The sequence below is a fragment of the Notechis scutatus genome, chromosome 3 (assembly GCF_049901735.1).
Source record: "Notechis scutatus isolate UNSWTSFEM ecotype Mainland chromosome 3, rNotScu1.2, whole genome shotgun sequence".
NCBI classification, from domain to species: Eukaryota; Metazoa; Chordata; class Lepidosauria; order Squamata; family Elapidae; genus Notechis; species Notechis scutatus.
In genome coordinates, this window is record NC_142011.1 from 162,365,164 (window position 1) to 162,378,119 (window position 12,956).

Genomic DNA, 12,956 nt, shown 5'->3' on the forward strand with positions numbered 1-12,956 from the left:
AATGACTTTCAAATGACCAACTTTCAGAATGCTAATGACCAGATATCTGTAAGGAATATAAATCCTTCCATTTAGTCAGAACTGAAGAAGTTTCTTAGATGAGAAGTGAAATGTTTTCAAGAAAAAAAACCCACGAAAGTCCAGTTGCCTTTTAAAAAAGCACCTTTGAGTCTTCCTCCTCAGTATAATATGTAAATGAATTGACATGGGTATGAAAAACTATGCTCTAAATCTTGCATACAAGTAGCTCTCAACTTATGGCCATTTGTTAAGTGAGCATTCAAAGTTATGATGATGCTGGGAAAAAAAGGAGCTTATGGTCCTTGCACTTATGACCATCACAGAAGCCCAACGGCCATGTGATTGCAAGTCAGGAACTTGGTAACTGGCTTGATGGTTGCATTGCCCCAGAGTCTGGTGGTGATTTAAACAGCCAGATTCCAATAAGCAAAGTCAATGGGGAAAGTCAGATTTGCTTAATGAAACAATTTGCTTAGTAACACACATGACAAAAAAGATCATGACATTGTGTGCAATCACATGATGACTAAATGACTATACTGCTTACCAGTGAAAGTTCCAGTCCAATTTTGGTCATCAATCAGGGACTACCTGTAGTTTTGTTGGTTCTTAGGTGGGTTTGGCAATGCATCATAAGATGCAGCCATCTTATGCATGAGTCTCATAGCCAGACATTCCGTTTTTCCCCTCAAGTCACTCTCCACTGTATTTGAGAAAGTAAACAGAAATACACACAACACTCTGGATCTCTGGAGAAGTGATAGAAATAAAATTTGGCAGTCAGAGGTATTAGCGATATTTCAATAACCAATAGCCTCCTACCTGTGTTCATTTTCAATATAATATTAAAGGTTTTTTTCCCTCTCTCTTTTTTATCTGAGTCAGTTTTAGTCCCTGTCATTTAAAAACATTTTTATTTCATTGCTTTATTCATACACCCATTATTGTTTTTAAATCTGTTATGCTGTGTTCTGGCCTATGTAATGTTTTTATTTTGCTATCCCTTATAAATGCCTTATGAGGATAATATCCCAAAAGATGGTCTTAAAAAAACCAATAGTAATCATTATGCAATTGTTATAATAAAACAATAAAGCATTTGATGTAACCATTACAGGTAGTCTTTGACTTACAACAGTTCATTTTGTGACCGTTCAGTTACAACAGCACTGAAGAAAAATGTGGCTTATGACCGTTTGTCACAGTTACGACCTTTGTGGCATCCCTACGATCATGTGATCAAAATTCAGAAGCTTGGTGTCCGGTTCATATTTATGCCTGTTGCTTTGTCCCAAGGTCCTTTTGCAACCTTCTGACAAGCAAAGTCAATGAGGAAGCCAGGTTCATTTAACAACCCAGTCACTAACTTCTCAACTGCAGTGATTCACTTACCATCTGTGGCAAGAAAAGTTGTATAATGGAGCAAAACCCACTTAACAAATGCCTCATTTTAGCAACAGACATTTTGGGCTGAATGGTGATTGTTACTTATTTATTCTGGCTTTCTACCAAAGAAATACTGCTCCAACACAATAATTGACTGTAGATTTCAATGAGATCCTGAAACCTCAAAACTTCATTTTTGATGATGTTTGTTTTTAAATGGAGAGTTGACCATGTGCTGGTAGGTATTATATTAATTTCCATTCAAGAAATTCCTATGCTTGCTTTAGCAGGCTATCTATGTATATTTTAGGGCAGCCCTTTCTACATTGACCTCCCACAATATACTCAGTCCCCTTTCTCCTAATTGCATAGATTATTTTTATACTAGCTCAGGGCGATGGAAAATTATTTTATTTATTTATATTTCAAAGTATACAATTATCCACTTCAAATCATGACTCTGGATGGCTAACAATAATTAAAAAGCATAGTCAAAACTATAAATAATAAGCGACACACAAACACAGAAACAGGTAAAAACAGTACAATTAAATTATGTACTCTAAGGCAAGGTTTCTCAACCTTGTGAACTTTAAGATGTGTGAACTTCAACTCCCAGAATTCGCATGCTGGCTGGGGAATTCTGGGAACTGAAGTCCGCACACCTTATAGTTCACAAACTTGAGAGACATTGGTCTAAGTCTAAGACATTGAATAGCCTACATTGAAAATTTTACTTTATAGGTTCAGGTTCAATTAAACCAGAGTTTTATAATACATAGAGTAGGATGCTGGAATTGGTGTGGGAAGAAGAAATTGGTGTGGAAAGAAGAAACTCAACTCAAAGGCCTTTTAAACAATAGGTAATTAATGTTTTCTTATAGCTATTTTATATAAACTATCCTGAGAGGCATTTTGCCTTTGTTGACAACCCAGAAATATTTTTAATACATAAATTAATGTTTGCAAACAAAAAAACATCGCTGCTGAGATGATGGAGTGATGGTGAATGGAAAAGTCATAGATTTTTCAAAGTAGTAACCAACAGTTTTAATACCAGATGAACACAATTTGGCAGCCAGTGCTATGCTGTCAGCACAATAGTGCTAATGTACCTTTCAGATTTGCATTTATCCTTATTTGCATCATTATTAAGAATAATTACTATGTAATTAACAGATTTTGCTCCTCTTTTCATATAAACTAAACCCCTGGCTGACTTTGCATTTTCTTTTTCAAAGAAAAATGGTCACATTATAAGATAAATAATGGGATATATTTATTTTATCTGGTTTATTATCTAATCATTTCTAGATTCCTCCTCTACTCCACCTAAGTGGAAATCACCCAAAAGTACAGGCTCAAGTCTGAACCTCCTTTTGGGAGTATGAGGAGTAACTTTTTCAGTTGAAGTGCAAAAATAGAGTTGGACCGAATAAAATAATATTCTGCTACAATTCTAAATCCCCATTGCCCATTTCTGTTTCCAGCAAACCTTCGAAATAGCTTTGTATTGGTCTGTATCTAAAGATCAAAATAAGGCTTCTCAGTGGGAACAGGCTTGATTTACTATTCCTTTCCTTGTGTTATCAAAACACAGCTTAGAAGTAAGAAAGTGTGTCCCTCTGAAAGTGCTTTCTGAAATAGGAAAATCCCTAACCTTTGTGATCTGGCTGTAGAGAGGCTTGTAGAGATCTACAGACTACAGTCATAAACATCAAGATGGTGACTACAGTAGTATGATTTAAGCTTTGCCTGGTTTTTGTGTACATCACAAAAAAAATAAGCACAGGTTTTTTTTGAAAAGTTTTTTATTTTGTAACAAAGACAAAGACAAACAAATAAATCCATCTTCCGTTCAACGGTGTGTCTCTTGTACTCATAATCATATTATCATACATTTCTTACTTGTTTATATTTATACTCATTCTAATCAATATTTTATATCACACTTATCAATTGTTATATTATCATTAACATTATAATTATTGTCTTTCAAGAATATATTTCATCTTTATTTAGATTAAATTCATTTTCTTACTCAATCTAATTCAATCAGTTATAATATATTATACTATGATTACATATTTCAATTTCTTACTCTTCTATCTAGCCATTCATAGAATAAATTCCAAATTTTATAATACTCTTTTTCTTCCTGTTCTCTAATTGCCATTGTCAATCTACTCATTTCTGCACATTCCAATATTTTCTTAATTACTTCCTCTTCCATTGGAATTTTCTCATTTTTCCAATTTTGTGCAAATACAGTTCTAGCTGCAAAAAAATAAGCACAGTCCTCATCACATTGTAATGTGTGCAATATTGACTTTTTTTTTTTACCATATCCTGCAATTTCCCCTGATAATTTTCAAATGAAAATAGAATTATAGTTTCTTGTTTTTCTCTCTTCTGTCCCCATTCTTTTTTCCATGTCTGTTATATACTTTAGACCAGTGTTTCTTAAAGTATATCTCTAGAATCCCTGGGGGTCCTTTAAGACCCTCTAAGACAGCCTCAAAATCAAAATTATTTCTCAGACTATCTTGAAAAATAATACAATATTAAAATCCCATCAAACAATAATGAGAAGTGGTAGTAGCAGCAAATGTGCTAATTTGAATTTTTAATAAAAATAAATAAATAGGAAATATAAATAAATATAATCCATACAAACAAAAGCTCTTTTGATGTCTTCCATAATTTTTAAAAGTGGAAAGGGATACTGAGAGAAAAAAACAACAACCACTGCTTTAAATTAAAAGTCTGTGGACAAAGATATCTTATAATTGATATAGCACAGCCATCATGGGAGTACGGTCATTTTAATTAAATAGTGAGGTATAATTCTTCCTGTCAATAAATTATAAACTCATTTGATGCAAATTAAATTATTGTGCAATTCCAACAATCATACTGCCAAATATAACTCTGTGGAGAACAGCTAAACATGAGAAATGTGTGAGCTAAGATAAACTTAACTCACAACATTTAATTATAACTGATATCAGTAACCAAAATCTGGTAATGTGACAGTAACCAAAATCTCCTCAGTGACAGTCATATTCACAAGGTTCAGCAATAAAGATAAAAATGGCCACCAATGTGAATCAACTGAAAGTTCAAATAACACTGGCTTCTCTGTGCATTTGCAAAAAGAAAAAAAAGTCCAAATCAAAAGCACACTAATACAAAATAAATACAACACTAAACCCCGAAGAGGGTCAGCTTATATAAAGAACTAGTAGAGAGTCTGGGATGAGGTGGGGAAGTAATTATGATAAGTTATATTCCTAACTGAATAGCTGCTTATCAAAATCACTCATCCATTGACCATAATGGATCAGTGCATGATTGAAAGGCGTGTAAAACTTGCCTAACCGCTGTGTTGGTGTATTTCTGTTCCTAGAGCTGGGAAAGGAAGAACACTAGAAATCATAGGGAGCTTAAAGTGAGCAAATTGGTGGGTGATACAGATTGATATATTTAATCTGGCAAGCTCAGCCTTACCAGGCCTCTTTCCTCCTCCTCTTCCTTCTCTTCCTCCCTTTCTACTGATTGGTTACTGATTGGTCAGATGTTTAGACTGAAATTGGCATTTTTCTCCACATAGTAAGTCTTTCATAAGGATCTGGGATAGACAGGTATTATTATTCCAATTCCATCTTTCTTATATATAACTCAAAGTGGCAAATATTCCTAAACTCCTGCCTCCTATGTTCCCGACAACAACCCCTGTTAAATGGATTGGGTTGAATTGGCCAGAAGTCACTCTTCTGGCTTTCATGGTTAAGGCAAGGCTAACATTCAGTCTCCTGGTTCTAGGCCAGTATCTCAAACACTACACCAAACTGACTCTTACGGCTTTAATGAAAGTTCTCTAAACTCTCATCTGAGAGATGATGCACATTGACAATCTGCAGTTTACATGAGTCTGAAACAAGCGGTTGTGTGTCCAGATGGAGGCACACTGGATACCTTCCGTGGAATAGAGCCTTAGAGACTCTTCTGAGATCCTTTTCAAACAAGCCCTATTCCATAGGATTCCTGTCTAAGAAGCACAGCCAAGCAGCCGTGGTATAAGAGGTCCTTCTGATAGTGTGCCTGGAAACAAAATACAACTAGGATGAAATCACAGAATTTTCTGTCCCATCCTCTTCTGAAAAGCAGCTGTAGCTCACCCTTTTAAGTACTTTGGCTTCACTTCAGTGTTGTCAGTGGCTTGGCCTCTAGTAGGGGGTCTTCAATGATTTAGTGTGGAGGGAGAATGTGAGGGACAGAGGAGGGGGTTCATCTACCCAGACTACTTTCAGCTACACTCTGGGCTCTGATTTTAAGCAAGAAGCCAGCTGGTTAGTTGCTCTCCTGGACTGCAAGAGTTTTTCACAGTCTGTGATAAAGCGTGTGGAGAAGAATGTAGTCTTCATAAGCTGAAATTTGAACTAAAAATAAAAACATGGCTGTAATAAAGCCCCACACAATGGATCAGATAAGGAGAGCTAACCTTTCAAACTCATTCAGACCTATAAAGCTCAATGATTAAAATAATCAGCTGTTGGCAGACTCCAGGAGAGTTTGTTCTATGTGGCAATATGTGCTCCTGAAAGCAACTGGATGTGGGCTTACCAAAAGAAAATGTGGGCTTACAAACTCATATAATCTGCAGAAAAACCAACAGCAAAAGAGAGTGAACCTTAACATTGAGCCTTTTATATGTTTAAAAAAGTAAACTTTTCTCTGTGTTAAACTCAATTCCTGGAGACTCAAGGGACTTCTCCAGGCAATTTTCTTAGCAGCAATACCAATGTGGTTTACCATTACTTTCTTTCTGAATGTTTTTCACTTCCCACTCAAACCTACAATGGTGGTTTCCCATCCTAGTGTCCAACTCTACTCAACTTTGTGCTTAATGTATGATGCCAGCAATTCATACTTTCTCCACAAAGCAGAACATGGTATACAAGTGCTTTTTTTCTCCTTGGTGATAACTAGCTGGTTAATTATAACCACACATTAGTGAAGTGGGCTAAGTTCTATGATAGCAACTGGCCCAAACCATCCTGTGAGATTTTGAACCTTGATCACACTAAACCTAGTTAGACAATCTATTCCAGCATTTCTCAACCTTAGCAACTTTAAATTGTATGGACTTCAACACCCAGAATTCCCCAATCCACATCTTCACTTTCTAAACCAGCCAGCATGCTACATTGCTAAGGATGAGAAACATTGTTTATTCTAATTAGCTCCTACTTGGTGCTAACCCAGGCAATCATAATTAAAAGATGAGGGGGTGGCTCCCTAAGCCAAGCACATCCCATTAAGGCAACCGCTTTATTTTTAAGAAAGCCTAAACATGTCCCTGCTTTGCATTTTAATTTAGTAAGTTAAGTACTAGGCACTGCAGATGAATGAAATGTACCTTGAGTAATTGTGAGAATTTTTATAATGGATAAACCAAAAACCATAACCAGGCACCAGTTTCTATAGCAAAAACCAGATATGATAATTTGGATTAATATAGGGAAGTGACACAGCATGCTAAAGATTGTGAAGGGCCATACAGCTCCCAGCAAGTTGTATTATTAGCATTTTTTTAAGCAAAGGTTATTTGCATTTGGGAAACAAACTTTTCTGTTTCAGATTCATTTTTTCCCCTCAATTCCTTCTGCAATAAAAGGTTAATACTGAAAAACAACATGAAAACATTCCTTTTTACGACTTTTGCTGGATAGCTAAGCCTGGCTGGTTAGATGTATTTTCTAGGATCAAAATAAGGATGGTTTTTAAAGGAAGGTAATTTAGACCAAGAGGACACAAAGGGCTTTGAAGGGCTGGCTCCGTGGGTGTTGGGCCAGCTCGCAAACGGGTGGCCTTGATAACCTCTCTTTGAGAGCAGGAGGAGGGGGAGGGCAGCCTTCAGGCGCAGCTGAGAGTTGGGCTTAGTAACTCCCTCTTATCAGGCCACCGGCCTTGAGCAGCGCCTTGTATAGCTCGACCGTCGCGTTCCATAAACCCAAGGGAAGAAAGCATCTTTCCGCTTCACGGTCCAGCCTGAAGGCTCTTCTCGGTTCCGACAGGCGAGGCGGTTCTTCCTCAGGTCGGCGCCTTTGGGCTCCAATCGCTAAACCCGGATTACGTCCGGATCAGCTGGAGATATTTTTCAGGGCAGGTTAATCAAAAAGCTCAAAGCTGTCAACTAAGGAAAGTATGCACTGAATGTCGTTCTCTGCACATGTTCAGTTTAAAAGCGTTTTCCTCTGCTCCTTGCGATTGGATGACAATGGAGCAGGTCAGATTGACAACGGAGCATAGTCAAACATAATAACAACAATGACGACGGCGATAAAAGTCGTGGGGTTCAATCTCTGCTCTGCAATTCAAAAGCCGGTACTCGGCTACCCGCTTACTTTAAGAAACTCCAGCTATTCTCCGGCCCGGATTCCAATTGAGCCGACGGGATCAATTCAGACGCGGACAGGAGGGCTGTTACGTTTTGGACGAACACAGATCTCTCAAAAATACTGACCCAAAAATATTTTGAGAGAGGAAAAAAACAAAAACAAATACCCGAACTCGAATATTTTCCCTCCTTCCCATAATGCCTCGGAATTTTTCAGCGTAGTAGAATTAAACGGAGGGTAGGGACGTTGTTCCTAAGCGTCCGTGAGCAAGCTGCGAAGAGATTTGCAACAGGCCATCCCGATCCAGATAAAACAAGGTGTGATTCTCCCAGATCCCCAAAACCCGCTTTTGTTGGAATTTTGTTCAGAATCCTTTTGCCGATCTGGAGCAATTTTTTCTTTTCTCCCCCCCCTTCCCCCCCACCCCGTTACTGTAATTCGATCGAGTTCAGAAGGTCCGAAAGTCTCCAGCAGGAACAACTTCTTGGGATGGACTTCAAAACAATAAAAGGGCCGCTAAAATATTTAATTTAAAATATAATGGTGAAACACAAGATAGCGCCCCCGGGGGAAAATGTAGAATGCGAATACGATTCTATGTAATGTTGCCCCAAATGGATCGGGGTCGAAGATCAGCAACCAGGAGTACATTGCATCTTAACCTAGTTTAAGGTCCCATAAATTCTGTCATCTTTAGGTATTTATTTATACCCCACTCTTATATATTATAAATAACTCCAGACGGAGAACATACAGTAGTACTCCTAATTTACTCAGTACAACTCTTTGAAGTGGGTTGGGAATGAGAGAGAAGGACCGGCCCAAAGTCACCGGCCACTTTCCATATCTTGGGTGGTGGGACTAGAACTCACAACCTCCACTAGAGTCAAATTGGCGCTCCCAAACACTCTTCGTTGTACTTTGTGTGCTATGTGAGGTTAGCGCCAGAAATGAAAGTTGGGAAGTGGGAAGAAATGGGTCCCTACCTAGGTTTAAAATAAAACAAATAGCCTTTCACGTTAACGTCAACGGCTCAGACATGGGACAGAAGTGAAGGGTAAAGTTGTTACTCCCAGGAAAAGGAAAGCAACAAACGACTCTACACGGTCAAGACACGCTTAACCGTTACGGGTTAAACACTAAATCCTGGTTTACTCAACGAACCCAATTTTTTGAGTTCTAGTAAAACAATCACAAGCTAACTTCCCAGTGGGTTCCGCCAACATGCATGGCGCGAATGTGGTTGTCCAGTTCACGGCTCAGCAATTCAGCCAATAATGTCTCGCGGACGGAAGTGTCCGCAGCGTGAGGTTTAAAACAAAAAAGTCAAGATGGCAGCCGCGACGCACCTAAAAACCGTCAACGCTTCAATGACAGCGTCTCGGCCGCCATCTTGACTTTTCTGACCATACTCGGCGAACACCCTCTTGTGGGAAATGACATTTTTTAGTAGTGTAGAAAAACTTTGATGGATAAAAGTGCAACAAGGTCGTGGCTATTAGTGACAGCCCAAAGGATCACGGGTCTCTCGACCTTTGAACGCCAAGAACCTCGGCCTTCTTACTCCCAAATAAACGCATGTAAAAACCTGGCGCGCTCCAATCCGCGGGATGTTTAGCAAACCATCTTGCAAAGCGTCCACTTAGTGATCAATCCCGAGTGGTTTGTTTTGCCTGGTTCGGGGATCGAGGATTGCAATATGTTGGCCAGGCGAGAGAGAAAGCGAGCCCGCGCCTTTTTCTCAAACCGAGGCGGCGGCTTGTGTCGCTTGATTTCCTTTTTGATGCACCAGTTTTAGGAGGGGTGGATTTTTCCTTTTACTTGGGTGGACTTTCTGGAACCGAATTTGCAAAGCAACGTAATCCGGATCAGGGCAGGCCGGAAAGGGAAAGGAAACGAAACGAAGGGCTGGGAACTGCAGGCAGCCTGGCCCGGCGCTTGTATACTCGTGCTGGACGCGCCCCGTGACGTTTCTCTTCCGGCTCTACCTTGCAGCTTTGGGAGCAGCGGGTGGATGAAGTCAGCCCAATTTAGGACGGCCTGCTTTATTCCAGCTCAGCCGGCGCCTTGGAAAAAAAACGATTTTGGGATCGTATAAACGAGTTTGGATTCGGATTTTAAAAAAATGTCATTCTAAACAGGAAAGCTTCAAGGTAGATCTGATCGAAGTCTGAGAGATGAGCTTCAATCACTTAGAGATGACATAAAGTTGGCTGGATGTTTTTCTCTGAAATCTGTGCCACTTAAATCATTAGTAACTCTCAATACGGGCTATAACAACACAACAACCTGGGTATGCTGAGAGAAAAAAAAGAGAAGCTGCTATGCTTAGTGGACATTTTCGGCCCTGAATGGACAAAGTAAATTGTATTAAAACAGCCTTTCTGGCAAAATTCCAATTCCTAAGTTATTCAAGTGTGCCCAAAATGGATGACAAGTGCCTTTCATTCATAGGAAACAGCTGTATCAGTCCTGTCCTATTTGATTTCAGAAACAAGATAAAAATTGATGAGTGAAATGGAAGAGGACTTCTTAGCCTTGCAAAATAATACATTCTTTTCCCAGACAAACAAGTGCAGAGGGATCTTCACAGCCTGTCTTGCTGAATGCTATTATCAAATTTAGAAATGGAGCGCCATGAAAACCTGCATCGAGCAGAGAATTTGGGACATCAATCTCACACATACAGTATATCACATCGATGCAGGGCTTGGAGAGACCTCCTCATTGCTGCTACATCAATAAGCTTTAAAGAGGGTGAAGGATTGACTGAATTCCTTCTAAGATGATTTAATTCAAACTCTCAAAAACTTCCCAGGTGCCATTTTAAAAGTTCACCTAACATTCTGCTCTCTGTGTCCCAAGGAAATAGCCCTTTTGGAACTCTAAGCTTTTCATTAGTTTTATAAACTTAACTAACCTTAAAAAGGCCACTGAGTTAAAAATGAACAAAATGCCAGAGAGAACATTCTCTCTCCCTGATTTGGATCCAGAACACTAAACAAACAAAACCTGTCATGGTTTAAAAGTCTCCTGATCACAGTGAGGGATGATTCATATAGACATGTAAGTGAAATGTATGTCTGCTTTTCAATTTTGCTGAATATTTCATCAGGCTTGTTTTTCATTTGATCAGTAAATGCTTTATTGACATTTGAGGAAGTGTGTATGAGTGGGCTTTTATTCATTGTTGCTTAATTATTGTAAGAACCTGCCAAGTCAAAATACAGTATAAACAACCACAATCTGGTACACAGCTGCAAAATCATGCAATTTGTGAAGCCAAAGGAGTTCAACTTTCAAGAGGACATATTGATTCTTGCCTCTCCACTTATGGTTTCAAACTGCTACATAACTAGATTCTTGGATGGATGGATGAGATTGTGTGCATACATATGCACATGGGGGGAGGGGAGGACAGGATTTGATGTGTCTCTAATCTAAACAACAGAAGGCATCACCAATTGAAAAAAACTGGGATTGTGGGAATTATGATCCCCTCTTTTTGCTTTCTCCTTGTTGGATTGGTGTACAATGTAGGGTGCATTTCTTTGTGCGTGATTTATAGCTCTTTATAATCCTTGTAACTACAGTATTCCAGTTCTGCTAGATTAGTAATCAAGACTGGGTTTATATCACTACAAGGATAGTTGGATGAGGCTCAAGATGCCCTAAATCATTTCTGAGGAAGATGGATGACTTTCAAAGCTGTATAATGTCCTAGAACTTCAGGTTACCTAACTGGCTCCTGTTTTAAAAGCACATGGGCAATTTCTAACTGTGAAACAGTCTGGGTCCTTGGTTAACCTCAGTTTGCCCAGGAGTGTCCATTTTGCTTCTGAAAGAATCATAACTGTCAACAGGGCCTCTCAAAAGTCCACTTGGGATGCCTGAAGCAGAAAGATATCTGAAACAGTTGATCTAATTGTCAGAAAATGGGGGATACAAAATAAGTGCCCTTTGGATGTCTCACATAAATACTTAACAAGATACTTGTAAGGATTTTTTAAAATTAAACTTGATTGTGAGAGGGGGGAAATCCAGCCTGCAGGAGGAATTTGGTCGGTCCCTTGGGCAGGTAGATTTCTGAAAAATTGGGACTGCCCCCCCCCCATCCATTTTCACATCTCAGGGACCTTCCACCCTGAGAAAGAGTGGGCTTTGTGAGGTAAGATACCTTGTGTACAAGACTGACAAACCACTTCTCAGACTCACCTAAGCAGGGCTTCTCAACATACAGGTGTCTGCCTCAGTTTGCACTGAGTACATAAGTCAGTACCCCCCTATCTTGAGTTCATTTCAGCTGCATAAAGTGCTGGGGAAGAGCACTCTATTAATTCCTTCTCTTTCATGGCCTTGCATTGGGGGCAGATACGACAACAGCCCAATGCAGTCTCCCCCTGCCCAGTCTGCCAGGAGAACTTCAAACTATTTGGAGGGCAGCCCTCTGTGCAGGAGAGGGAGGGGGAAAAAAACAAGTTTCTTCCGAGCCAGGATTAGTAGAATCCCCCCCTTCCTCCTTTCCTTCCTTCCTCTTCAAAGTGGAAAGTACACCATCCATCAGAGCGCGAGGGAGGACCAATCCCATGAATGACCACCATACATGCTTCAAGAACCTGAAATGGGGTGTTAATTGCAATATTGGTTTTTAAGGGCAAGGAAATTGTTCGTTTCTATTTCTTCTCTAAATATATGCAGCATCCTGTTTCTCCCAGAAGTTAAGGGAGATTGCACTGAATGAATTCTTAGTTTTATGCCCACAACCCGGTGAGGTAGGCTCAGTTCGTGTAAAAGGAAAGTGTGACTTGCCCTAATCACCCACTGAACTACCAGGGCTGTGGATGGACTTGAACCCGGTCACCCTGCCCAATGTTTCAGCAACTACTTCCGAGGTAGGGACAGGATGGCACGGAGAGGAGGTTCTGGGGCTGGTAGATTTTGCCAACTCAGCTTCCTTTCTCTGTCTGCTCCTTGGCAGAGTCGCGTGTGGGCAGAGTAGCCATGGGAAAGGCGGTGGGGTTGAGAGGAGAGAGAGATTATTTTTGAAATAATATACAGTTTTGACGTACGAATCCGGGTGTTTATTCCAGCAGTTTCTAAAGTTTCTCTGTTTCTGTGGCGTTTTGTTTGGGCTATAAATTAAGA